Source organism: Triticum dicoccoides, chromosome 3B (genome assembly GCF_002162155.2).
Source record: "Triticum dicoccoides isolate Atlit2015 ecotype Zavitan chromosome 3B, WEW_v2.0, whole genome shotgun sequence".
NCBI lineage: Eukaryota > Viridiplantae > Streptophyta > Magnoliopsida > Poales > Poaceae > Triticum > Triticum dicoccoides.
In genome coordinates this window covers 476,735,004-476,749,734 of record NC_041385.1, presented here as the reverse complement: position 1 = coordinate 476,749,734, position 14,731 = coordinate 476,735,004, and positions in this window count along the sequence as shown.

Here is a 14,731-nt window from a genome sequence, read left to right as displayed (position 1 = left end):
CTCGAGGGGCCCACGAGACAAGGGGCGCACCCTCCTATCTCCTGGCCTCCTCGAGGATCTTCTAACGTGAACTCCAAGTCTCCAGGATCGTATTCTTCTAAAAAGTAACGCTGCCGAAGGTTTCATTCCGTTTGGACTCCGGTTGATATTCCTTTTATTTGAAATACTGAAATAGGCAATTAAACAGCAATATGGGCTAGGCCTCTGGTTAATAGGTTAGTCCCAAAAGTAATATAAAAGTGTATAATAAAGCCCATAAACATCCAAAATAGGTAATATAATAGCATGGAATAATAAAAAATTATAGATATGTTGGAGACGTATCAAGCATCCCCAAGCTTAATTCCTGCTCGTCCTCGAGTTGGTAAATGATAAAAATAGAATTTTTGATGTGGAATGCTACCTAGCTTAATTCTCTATGTAATTTTCTTTATTGTGGTATGAATGTTCAGATCCAAATGATTCAAAATACAAGCTTATAAAACATAAAAATAATAATACTTCGAAGCATACTAACAAATAATCATGTCCTATCAAAATAGCATAGCCAAAGAAAGCTTATCCCTACAATATCATATAGTTATGCCCTGCTTCATTTCCATTACACAAAATACTCCCATCATGTACAACCCCGATGACGAGCCGAGCAATTGGTTCATACTTTTTAACGCGCTTCAGCTTTTTTAACTCTTATGCAATACATGAGAGCAAGCCATGGACATAGCACTATGGTGGTATATGGTGGTGGTTGTGAGGACAAAAAGGGAGAAGATAGTCTCACATCAACTAGGCGTATCAACGGGCTATGGAGATGCCCATTAATAGATATCAATGTGAGTGAGTAGGGATTGCCATGCAACGGATGCACTAGAGCTATAAATGTATGAAAGCTCAACAAAAGAAACTAAGTGGGTGTGCATCCAATTTGCTTGCTCACAAAGACCTAGGGAATTTTGAGGAAGCCCATCATTGGAATATACAAGCCAAGTTCTATAATGAAAAATTCCCACTTGTATATGAAAGTGACAACATAGGAGACTCTCTATCATGAAGATCATGGTGCTATTTTGGAGCACAAGTGTGGAAAAGAGATAGTAACATTGTCCCTTCTCTCCTTTTCTCTCATTATTAATTGTTTCTCTTTTTTTTCTTTTTTTCTTTGGCCCCCCTTTTTTTCTTTTTGGCCTTTCTCCTTTTTTTCTCTTTATTTTTTTTTGTAAAGTCCGAAGTCTCATCCTGACTTGTGGGGGAATCATAGTCTTCATCATCCTTTCCTCACTGGGACAATGCTCTAATAATGAAGATCATCACACTTTTATTGATTTACAACTCAAGAATTACAACTCAAAGCCAGAACAAGATATGACTTTATATGGATGCCTCCGGCGGTGTACCGGGATATGCAATGAATCAAGAGCGACATGTATGAAAATTATGAAGGTGGCCTTGCCACAAATACGATGTCAACTACATGATCATGCAAAGAGCAATATGACAGTGATGATGCATGTCATAATAACGGAATGGTGGAAAGTTGCATGGCAATATATCTCGGAATGGCTATGGAAATGCCATAATAGGTAGGTATGTGGCTGTTTTGAGGAAGGTAAATAATGGGTGCATGATACCGGCGAAAGTTGCGCGGTACAATAGAAGCTAGCTAAGTGGAAGGGTGAGTGTGCGTATATCCATGGACTCACATTAGTCATAAAGAACTCATATACTTATTGCAAAAGTCTACTTATCCCTCGAAGCAAAGTACTACTATGCATGCCCCTAGAGGGATAGATTGGTAGGAAAAGACCATCGCTCATCCCCGACTGCCACTCATAAGGAAGACAATCAAAAGAGCACCTCATGCAACAAATTTGTCACACAACTTTTACCATACGTGCATGCTACGGGACTTGCCAACTTCAACACAAGTATTTCTCAATTTCATAATTACCCACTAGCATGACTCTAACATTACCACCTTTATATCTCAAAACAATTATCAAGCATCAAATTGATCCTAGTGTTTAATGCACTTTCTATGATAGTTTTTATTATACTCAAATTGGATGCTCATCATTCTAGGACCAATTTTATAACCATAGCAAATACCATGCTGTTCTAAGAGACTCTCAAAATGATATAAGTGAAGCATGAGAGACTAACAATTTCTTCAAAATTAATCCACCGCCGTGCTCTAAAATATATGAGTGAAGCACTAGAGAAAACGACAAACTAATCCGAAAGATATAAGTGAAGATCAATGAGTAGTCAAATAATTGTGCAACTATGTGAAGACTCTCTAAAATTTAAGAATTTCAGATCTTGTTATTTTATTCAAACAGCAAGCAAAGCAAAATAAAATGACATTGCAAGGATAGCACAACTCATGTGAAGAAGCAAAAACTTAGGCTCAACCGATACTAACCGATAATTGTTGACGAAGAAAGGTGGGATGCCTAACGGGGCATACCCAAGCTTAGATGCTTGAGACTTCTTGAAATATTATCTTGGGGTGCCTTTGTCATCCCAAAGCTTGAACTTTTGTGTCTCCTTAATTCCTCTCATATGTTGGTTTCCCTTTTTATCAAAAGCTTCATCCACACCAAACTCAAAAAGAACTCGTGAGATAGGTTAGTATAAACCAATGCAAAACCATATCATTTTCTACTGTAACAAATTACTAACATTGTTATTCAAAATTGTATAGTAAATGTCTATGCATATTTAATACTCCTATCCTCAAATAGAATCACTAAACAAGCAAACTTATGCAAACAATGCAAACATAACAGCAATCTGCCAAAACAGTACAGTCTGTAAAGAATGCAAGATTAAGCATACTTCCCTAACTCCAAAAACTATGAGAAGAATACTACGCTGTAGAAGATTTATCAGAGCTCAATATGCAAAAAGTTTCAACATTATACCATTCTCTGACTTTTCTAGGGAATTTTTGCAACAGCGGTAAACTTTCTGTTTTCAAACAGCAACATGTATACTTGAAAAATAAGCATGGTAAAGGCTATCATTGACATTTTTATTGAAAATATAGATGCAAAACATTATTCTAAATAACAGAAAGCAAATACTAATAAAATAAAATGATGCTCCAAGCAAAACACATATCATGTGGTGAATAACAATATAGCTCCAAGTAAAGTTACCGATGAACGAAGACGAAAGAGGGGATGCCTTCCGGGGAATCCCCAAGCTTAGGCTCTTGGTTGTCCTTGAATATTACCTTGGGGTGCCTTGGGAATCCCCAAGCTTATGCTCTTGCCACTCCTTATTCCATAGTCCATCGAATCTTTACCCAAAACTTGAAAACTTCAACCACACAAAACTCAACACAAAACTCGTAAGCTCCGTTAGTATAAGAAAATAAATCACCACTTAGGTACTGTGATTAACTCATTAAAAATTCATATTGGTGTAATATCTACTGTATTCCAACTTCCCCATGGTTCATACCCTCCGATACTACTCATAGATTCATCGAAATAAGCAAACAACACATAGAAAACAGAATCTGTCAAAAACAGAACAGTCTATAGTAATATGTATCAAACGTATACTTATGGAACTCACAAAATTCTTAAATAAATTGTTTTACCTGAGGAATTTGTCTATTAATCATTTTCAAAAATAATCAACCTAAAAGCACTCTCCAGTAAATAATGGCAGCTATTCTCGTGAGCGCAAAAGTTTTTGTTTTTTACAGCAAGACCATATAGACTTCACCCAAGTCTTCCCAAAGGTTCTACTTGGCACTTTATTGAAAAAAAAGCTATAAAACATGATTACTACAGTAGCATAATCATTTGGACACATAAAAACAGTAAGGGTAAATATTGGGTTGTCTCCCAACAAGCGCTTTTCTTTAGTGCCTTTTTAGCTAGGCATGATGATGGCGATGATGCTGACATAAAAGATAAGAATTGAAACATAACGGGAGCATCATGAAGCATATGACTAGAAAATTTAAGCATAACCCACTTCCTATGCATAGGGATTTTGTTAGCAAACAACTTATGGGAACAATAATCAACTAGCATAGGAAGGGAAAGCAAGCATAACTTCAAAATTTTCAACACATAGAGAGGAAACTTGATATTATTGCAATTCCTACAAGCATAAGTTCCTCCCTCATAATAATTTTCAGTAGCATCATGAATGAATTCAACAATATAACCAGAACCTAAAGCATTCTTTTCATGATCTACAAGCATAGAAAATTTTCTACTCTCCACATAAGCATATTTCTTCTCATGAATAGTAGTGGGAGCAAACTCAACAAAATAATTATCATGTGAGGCATAATCCAATTGAAAACTAAAATAATGGTGACAAGTTTCATGGTTATCATTATTCTTAATAGCATACAAGTCATCACAATAATCATCATAGATAGCAACTTTGTTCTCATAATGAATTGGAACCTCTTCCGAAATAGTGGAATCATCACTAAATAAAGTTGACACTCTTCCAAATCCACTTTCGTGTTCATCACAATAAGATTCAACATACTCGAAAATAGTGGGATCACTACTTCCTAAAGTTGACACTCTTCCAAACCCACTTTCATCAATATAATCATCATAAATAGGAGGCATGCTTTCATCATAATAAATATTCTCTTCAAAACTTGGGGGACAAAAAGTATCATATTCATCAAACATAGCAGCCCCAAGCTTGTGGCTTTGCATATCATTAGCATCATGGATACTCAAGGAATTCATACTAACAACATTGCAATCATGCTCATCATTCAAATATTTAGTGACAAACATTTTATAGATTTCTTCTTCTAGCACTTGAGCACAATTTTCCTTCCCATCATTTTCACGAAAGATATTAAAAAGATGAAGCCTATGAGACAAACTCAATTCCATTTTTTTGCAGTTTTCTTTTATAGACTAAACTAGTGATAAAACAAGAAACAAAAAGATTCGATTTCAAGATCTAAAGATATACCTTCAAGCACTCACCTCCCCGGCAACGATGCCAGAAATGAGCTTAGTTGATGGGGTGTGAGTGCCACTTACCTAGCCTCCCCGACAACGGCGCCATAAATGAGCTTGATGTCTACTACGCAACCTTCTCCTTGTAGACGTTGTTGGGCCTGCAAGTGCACAGGTTTGTAGGACAATAGCAAATTTCCCTCAAGTGGATGACCTAAGGTTTATCAATCCGTGGGAGGCGTAGGATGAAAACGGTCTCTCTCAAACAACCCTGCAACCAAATAACAAAGAGTCTCTTGTGTCCCCAACACACCCAATACAATGGTAAATTGTATAGGTGCACTAGTTCGGCGAAGATATGGTGATACAAATGCAATATGGATGGTAGATATAGGTTTTTGTAATCTGAAATTATAAAAACAGCAAGGTAACTAACGATAAAAGTGAGCGTAAACGGTATTGCAATGATATGAAACAAGGCCTAAGGTTCATACTTTCACTAGTGCAAGTTCTCTCAACAATAATAACATAGATAGATCTTATAACAATCCCTCAACATGCAACAAATAGTCACTCCAAAGCCACTAATAGCGGAGAACAAATGAAGAGATTATGGTAGGGTATGAAACCACCTCAAAGTTATCCTTTCTGTTCTATCTATTCAAGAGTTCGTAGTAAAATAACATGAAGCTATTCTTTCCCCTCAATCTATCATAGAGTTCATACTAGAATAACACCTTAAGACACAAATCAACCAAAACCCTAATGTCACCTAGATACTTCATTGTCACTTCAACTATCCGTGGGCATGATTATACGATATGTATCACACAATCTCGGATTCATCTATTCAACCAACACAAAGCACTTCAAAGAGTGCCCCAAAGTTTCTACCGGAGAGTCAAGACGAAAACGTGTGCCAACCCCTATGCATAGGTTCATGGGCGGAACCCGCAAGTTGGTCACCAAAACATACATCAAGTGGCACATGATAACCCATTGTCACCATAGATAAGCACGGCAAGACATACATCAAGTGTTCTCAAATGATTAAAGACTCAATCTGATAAGATAACTTCAAAGGGAAAACTCAATCCATTACAAGAGAGTAGAGGGGGAGAAACATCATAAGGTACAACTATAATAGCAAAGCTCGCGATACATCAAGATCGTGCCATAGAGGGAACACGAGAGAGAGAACACGAGAGAGAGAGAGATCAAGCACATAGCTACTGGTACATACCCTCAGCCCCGAGGGTGAACTACTGCCTCCTTATCATGGATAGCGCCAGGATGATGAAGATGGCCACCGGTGAGGGAGCCCCCCTCCGGCAGGGTGCCAGAACGGGCTCCTGGGAGGTTTTTGGTGGCTACAGAGGCTTGCGGTGGCGGAACTCCCGATCTATCTTCGTTCTTGGTGTTTTTAGGGTAAGTGGGCTAATATAGGCGAAAGAAGTCGGTTGGGGGGTGCTCGAGGGGCCCACGATACAGGGGGCACGCCCAGGGGGTGGGTGCACCCTCCTATCTCCTGGCCTCCTCGAGGATCTTTTGACATGAACTCCAAGTCTCCAGGATCATATTCTTCCAAAAAATCACGTTGTCGAAGGTTTCATTCCGTTTGGACTCTGTTTGATATTCCTTTTCTTCGAAATACTGAAACAGGCAATAAAACAACAATATGGGTTGGGCCTCCGGTCAATAGGTTAGTCCCAAAAGTAATATAAAAGTGTATAATAAAGCCCGTAAACATCCAAAATAGGTAATATGATAGCATGGAACAATCAAAAATTATAGATACGTTCGGTGATATAGAAGGATCTGCGAGCCACAGCGGAGGTCCGGATCTGAAGGCAGGAACATCGGCCCACTTGGTGATGTGGGGTTCGGTGATATAGAACCACTCCTACTGCCACACCTTGACGGTGTCTACAAATCTTCCTTTGGGCTAGGTAACTTTGTTGAGCTTGCTCACCATGGCGCCGCCGCACTCGGCGTGTTGGCCTTCAACCACCTTTGGCTTCACATTGAAAACCTTGAGCTATAAGCCGAAGTGTGGGGGGACGTGGAGAAATGCTTCGCACACGATGATAAGCGCCGAGATGTGGAGGAAGGAATTCATGGCCAGATCATGGATAGCCAGCCCGTAGTAGTACATGAGGTCTCGAACGAAGGGGTGAAGGGCGAATCCGAGACCTCGGAGGAAGTAAGGGATAAAAACCACCCTTTCGCTGGGCTCCGTGGTGGGATGATCTGCCCTGGGGTTGGAAGCCTATGTTTTATCTCCGCCGTCAGGTACCTCGCCTCCCGCAGATCTTGGATGTTCTTCTCCATTACGGAGGAGGCTGATATGTCTCCAATGTATCTATAATTTTTGATTGTTCCATGCTATTATATTACCTGTTTTGGATGTTTATGGGCTTTATTTTACACATTTATATCATTTTGGGGACTAACCTATTAACCGGAGGGCCAGCCCATATTGTCGTTTTCTTGCCTATTTCAGTGTTTCGAAGAAAAGGAATATCAAACGGAGTCCAAACAGAATGAAACCTTCGGGAGCGTGATTTTTGGAACGAACGTGATCCCATGAACTTGGAGTGCAAGCCAGGGAAGCGTCAAGGAATCCACAAGATAGGGGGCACGCCCACCCCCCTGGGCGCGCCCTCCACCCTCGTGGGCCCCTCGAGGCTCCCCCGACCGACTTCTTTCGCCTATATAAGTCAACATACCCTAAAACCTTCGAAGAACAAGATAGATTAAGAGTTCCCTCGGTGCAAGCCTCTGTAGCCACCAAAAACCTCTCGGGAGCCCATTCCGGCACCCTGCCGGAGGGGGATCCCTCACCGGTGGCCATCTTCATCATCCCGGCGCTCTCCATGATGAGGAGGGAGTAGTTCACCCTCGGGGCTGAGGGTATGTACTAGTAGCTATGTGTTTGATCTCTCTCTCTCTCGTGTTCTCTCTATGGCACGATCTTGATGTATTGCGAGCTTTGCTATTATAGTTGGATCTTATGATGTTTCTCCCCCTCCTCTCTCTTGTGATGAATTGAGTTTTCCTCTTGAAGTTATCTTGTCGGATTGAGTATTTAAGGATTTGAGAACACTTGATGTATGTCTTGCCGTGCTGATCAGTGGTGACAATGGGATATCACGTGATCCACTTGATGTATGTTTTGGTGATCAACTTGCAGGTTCCGCCCACGAACCTATGCATAGGGGTTGGCACACGTTTTCTTCTTGACTCTCCGGTAGAAACCTTGGGGCACTTTTTGAAGTACTTTGTGTTGGTTGAATAGATGAATATGAGATTGTGTGATGCATATCGTATAATCATGCCCGTGGATACTTGAGGTGACAATGGAGTATCTAGGTGACATTAGGGTTTTGGTTGATTTGTGTCTTAAGGTGTTATTCTAGTATGAACTCTATGATAGATTGAATGGAAAGAATAGCTTCATGTTATTTTACTACAGACTCTTGAATAGATTGAGCAGAAAGGATAACTTTGAGGTGGTTTCGTACCCTACCATAATCTCTTCATTTGTTCTCCGCTATTAGTGGCTTTGGAGTGACTCTTTATTGCATGTTGAGGGATTGTTATATGATCTATCTATGTTATTATTGTTGAGAGAACTTTCACTAGTGGAAGTATGAACCCTATGCCTTGTTTCCTACCATTGCAATACCATTTACGCTCACATTTATCATTAGTTACCTTGCTGTTTTTATATTTCAGATTACAAATACCCATATCGATCATCGATATTGCACTTGTATCACCATCTCTTCGCCGAACTAGTGCTCCTATACAATTTACCATTATATTGGGTGTGTTGGGGACACAAGAGACTCTTTGTTATTTGGTTGCAGGGTTTCTTGAGAGAGACCATCTTCATCCTACGCCTCCCACGGATTGATAAACCTTAGGTCATCCACTTGAGGGAAATTTGCTACTGTCCTACAAACCTCTGCACTTGGAGGCCCAACAACGTCTACAATAAGAAGGTTGTGTAGTAGACATCAAGCTCTTTTCTGGCGCTGTTGCCGGGGAGGTGAGTGCTTGAAGTTATATCTTTAGATCTTGCAATCGAATCTTTTTGTTTCTTGTTTTATCACTAGTTTAGTTTATAAAAGAAAACTACAAAAAAATGGAGTTGAGTTTGTCTCATACGCTTCATCTTTTTAATATCTTTCATGAGAATGATGGAAAGGAAAATTGTGCTCAATTTCTAGAAGAAGAATGCATTAAAATGCTTGGTACTAAATCTTTGAATGATGAGCATGATTGCAATGTTCTTAGTATGAACTCTTTGAATATCCATAGTACTAATGATGATTGCACTAGTTATGATGAAAATATCTCTGATAAGCATGTCGATTTTTGTGGAGTATATTGGGTTTGCAAGTACATACCAATTAGGGAAAATAGATATTGCAAGAGGCATAAACATTTAGAAACTAAAGGGTTGCAAGAAAGGCTTAATGCTAGTGCTGAAAATATAAATTTCCTTTGTCGTACTTGTGAACTTTGCAATGAATGTGGTCATTTACATCTCCAATGCAAGTTGTTTCATGATCAAATCGTGTCCAAAAATTGTGATGATTTGATCTCCCTTGCTCATTATAATGAACTTAGTTTGCTTTTGGGTTATGAAGAATTGAAACGTTTAATTAAGGACCTTCCAGAATTTGCCCATGAGAAATTCCTTGATATCGATCTAGAGAAGATTTATTTGTATTGTGCGGTGAATTGCATTGAAAATCCTTATATTTCCAATTACATAAAGAAAAGAAAGCAAATAGAAGATTATGAGAATACTAATGAAAGGGAAGAGACTTCCCAATATCCTCCTATTATTTCTTATGATGAATCAGGTAACAAGGAGGAGCTTTCTATTAAACCAATATCATGTATAAGGAGCTCAAAAAAGAGGGATGAACCCACACATAATGTGAAGAAGAAAAAGAAAAGAAGGAGCAACAAAGGTAAAAAGGTATCCCTCCCAAATTATGTTGCTCCTACTACTCATTGTGATGATGATAATTGCTATACTATTGGTGCTATCCATACTATTAATGATGAGAGTGATTATGCTTATGATATGAAAAGTCCCAAGCTTGGGGAAGCCATATTTGATGAGGATGAAATATTTGAGAATATATTTGCTGGAATTAATGTTTGTCCCAAGCTTGGGGATGCTACGTTTAATGAAGATGATATTTTTAGCCTCCCAATTTTTGATATGCAACGTTGTTATGATAGCATGCCTCTTACCTATGATGATGAAAGTGGGTTTGGAAGAGTGTCAACTTTAGGAAGTAGTGATCCCACTATATTGGAGGATGTTGAATCTTATTGTGATGAATATGAAAGTGGATTTGGAAGAGTGTCAACTTTATTTAGTGAGGATTCCACTATCTTGGGAGAGGTTTCAATCGATTATGATGAGAACGAAGTTGCTACTTATGATGATTATTGTGATGAAACTTATGCTATAAAAAGTAGTGATGATTATATTTATAAAACTTGTCATGATTATGATTACCCTATTTCTGAACATTACTCTTTTAATGTGGAAACAATTTATAGTATTCAAGTCTCTTATGATACTCCCACTATTCCGAATGAGAAGAATTTTGCTTATGTGGAGAGTAGTAAATTTTCTATGCTTGTAGATCATGAAAAGAATGCTTTAGGTGCTGGTTATATTGTTCAATTCATTCATGATGGTACTGAAAGTTATTATGAGGGAGGAACATATGCTTGTAGGAATTGCAATAATGTCAAGTTTCCTATCTACGTGCTTCAAGTTTTGAACTTATGCTTGTTGTGCCTTCCTATGCTAGTTGATTATTGTTCCCATAAGTTGTTTTCTCACAAAATCCCTATGCATAGGAAGAGGGTTAGGCTTAAATGTGCTAGTCACATGCTTCATGATGCTCTCTTTATGTTTCAATTCTTATCTTTTATATGAGCATCATTTCCATCATCATGCCTAGCTAGAAAGGCATTAAAGAAAAAAGCTTGTTGGGAGACAACCCAATATTTATCCTTACTGTTTTTGTGTGTTCACATGATTATGATACTGTAGTAATCATGTTTTATAGCTTTTATTTCAAGAAAGTGCCAAGTAAGACCTTTAGGATACCCTACGGTGATAGTTGTGTTGATCCTGCTGAGAATCAGAAACTTTTGCACCCAGTAAATTAGTTTTGTTAATTCAAAGAAATGTGATTCTGATATGTTTATTTTTTCTCTGGATTGGTACACATATTGCTTAGGACTTCCAAATTCGGTAGCATTCTTGGAGTTCCAGAAGTATACGTTTGATACAGATTACTACAGATTGTTCTGTTTTTGACAGATTCTGTTTTCCATGTGTTGTTTGCTCATTTTGATGAATCTATGGCTAGTATTAAGTGGTATGAACCATATAGAAGTTGGAATACAGTAGATATTACACCAGTATGAATTTAGAATGAGTTCATTACAGTACCCAAGTGGTCGTTTTATTTTCTTATACTAACGGAGCTTACGAATTTTCTGTTGAATTTTGTGTTGTGGAGTTTTCATGTTTTGGGCAAAGATTCGATGGACTATGAAATAAGGAGTGGCAAGAGCCTAAGCTTGGGGATTCCCAAGGCACCCCAAGGTAATATTCAAGGACAACCAAGACCCTAAGCTTGGGGATGCCCCGGATGGCATCCCCTCTTTCGTCTTCGTTCATCGGTAACTTTACTTGGAGCTATATTTTTATTCACCACATGATATGTGTTTTGCTTGGAGCGTCATTTTATTTTATTTTGTTTTGCTTTCTTTTTGAATAAAATACAAATATCTGAAATTCTTAAATGTTAGAGAGTCTTCACATAGTTGCACAATTATTCGACAACTCATTGATCTTCACTTATATCTTTCGGAGTAGTTTGTCATTTGCTCTAGTGCTTCACTTATATCTTTTAGAGCACGGCGGTGGTTATATTTTGTAGAAATTGTAGATCTCTCATGCTTAACTTATATTATTTTGAGAGTCTCTTAGAACAGCATGGTATTTGCTATGGTTATAAAATTGGTCCTAGAATGGTTGGCATCCATGTTGGGTATAATAAAAACTATCATAGGAAGTGAATTGGATGCTATGATCAATTTGATACTTGATAATTGTTTTGAGATATGGAGGTAGTGATATTAAAGTCATGCTAGTTGGGTGAATATGAATTTAAAGAATGCTTGTGTTGAAGTTAGCACGTATGGTTAAAGTTGTGTAACAAATTTGAAACATGAGGTGTCCATGAATTGTGCATCCTTATGAGTGGCGGTCGGGGATGAGCGATGGTCTTTTCCTACCAATCTATCCCTCTAGGAGCATGCGCGTAGTGCTTGGTTTTTGATGGCTTCTAAATTTTTGCAATAAGTATATGAGTTCTTTTGACTAATGTTGAGTCCATGGATTATGCGCACTTTTACCTTTCCATCATTGCTAGCCTCTTCGGTACCGTGCATTGCCCTTTCTCACCTAGAGAGTTGGTGCAAACTTCACTGGTGCATCCAAACCCCGTGATATGATACGCTCTATCACACATAAAGATCCTTATATCTTCCTCAAAACAGCCACCATACCTACCTATTATGGCATTTCCATAGCCATTCCGAGATATATTGCCATGCAACTTTCCACCGTTCCGTTTATCATCATGAAACGCATTACTTTTGTCATATTGCCATTGCATGATCATGTAGTTGACATCGTATTTGTGGCAAAGCCACCATGCATAATTTTTCGTACATGTCACTCTTGATTCATTGCACCATCCCGGTACACCGCTGGAGGCATTCATATAGAGTCATATCTTGTTCTAGTTTCGAGTTGTAATTCATGAGTTGTAAATCAATAAAAGTGTGATGATCATCATTATTAGAGCATTGTCCCAAAAAAAGAAAAAAAGAAAGGACAAAAAGAAAAAAAGAAAGGCCAAAGAAAAAAACGAAAGGCCAAAAAGAAAAAAAAGGAAAGGCCCAAAAAAAGAAAATAAATAATAAGGGGGCAATGTTACTATTTCTTTTTCCACACTTGTGCTTCAAAGTAGCACCATGTTCTTCATATAGCGAGTATCATATGTTGTCACTTTCATATACTAGTGGGAATTTTTCATTATAGAACTTGGCTTGTATATTCCTACGATGGGCTTCCTCAAAATGCCCTAGGTCTTCGTGAGCAAGAAAGTTGGATGCACACCCATTTAGTTTCTTTTGTTGAGCTTTCATTCATTTATAGCTCTGGTGCATCTGTTTCATGGCAATCCCTACTCCTAATGTTGACATCAATTGATGGGCATCTCCATAGCCCGTTGATTATCCTCGCCAATGCGAGACTTTCTCCTTTTTTGTCTTCTCCACACAATCCCCATCATCAAATTCTATTCCACCCATAATGCTATATCCATGGCTCACGCTCATGTATTGCGTGAAAGTTGAAATTTTTTGAGATTATTTAAGTACGAAACAATTGCTTGGCTTGTCATCGGGGGTGTAGAATTTGGGGACATTTTTGTGTGACGAAAATGAAGCATAGCCTAACTATATGATTTTTGTAGGGATGAACTTTCTTTAGCCATGTTATTTTGAGAATACATGATTGCTTTTATTAGTATGCTTGAAGTATTACTATTTCTTATGTCAATATGAACTTTTATTTTGAATCATTTGGATCTGAACATTCATGCCACAATAAAGAAAATTACATTGAGAATTATGCTAGGTAGCATTCCACATCAAAAATTATCTTTTTATCATTTACCTACTCGAGGACGAGCAGGAATTAAGCTTGGGGATGCTTGATACGTCTCCAACGTCTCTATAATTTTTTATTGTTCCATGCTATTATATTACCCGTTTTGGATGTTTATGGGCTTTATTTTACACATTTATATCATTTTTGGGACTAACCTATTAACGGGAGGCCCATCCCATATTGTTGTTTTCTTGCATATTTTAGTGTTTTGAAGAAAAGGAATATCAAACGGAGTCCAAACGGAATGAAACCTTCGGGAGCATGATTTTTGGAACGAACGTGATCCCAGGAACTTGGAGTGCAAGCCAGGCAAGCATCGAGGAAACCACGAGATAGGGGGGCGCGCCCACCCCCCTGGGCGCGCCCTCCACCCTCGTAGGCCCCTCGAGGCTCCCCCGATCGACTTCTTTCGCCTATATAAGTCCACATACCCTAAAACCTTTGAAGAACAAGATAGATCAGGAGTTCCGCCACCGCAAGCCTCTGTAGCCACCAAAAACCTCTCGGGAGCCCGTGCCGGCACCCTGCCGCGGGGGGGATCCCTCACCGGTGGCCATCTTCATCATCCTGGTGCTCTCCATGACGAGGAGGGAGTAGTTCACCCTCGGGGATGAGGGTATGGACCAGTAGCTATCTGTTTGATCTCTCTCCCTCGTGTTCTCTCTATGGAACGGTCTTGATCTATCGCGAGCTTTGCTATTATAGTTGGATCTTATGATGTTTCTCCCCCTCCTCTCTCTTGTGATGAATTGAGTTTTCCTCTTGAAGTTATCTTGTCGGATTGAGTCTTTAAGGATTTGAGAACACTTGATGTATGTCTTGCCGTGCTTATCTGCGCTGACAATGGGATATCATGTGATCCACTTGATGTATGTTTTGGTGATCAACTTGCGGGTTCCTCCCATGAACCTATGCATAGGGGTTAGCACACGTTTTCGTATTGACTCTCCGGTAGAAACCTTGGGGCACTTTTTGAAGT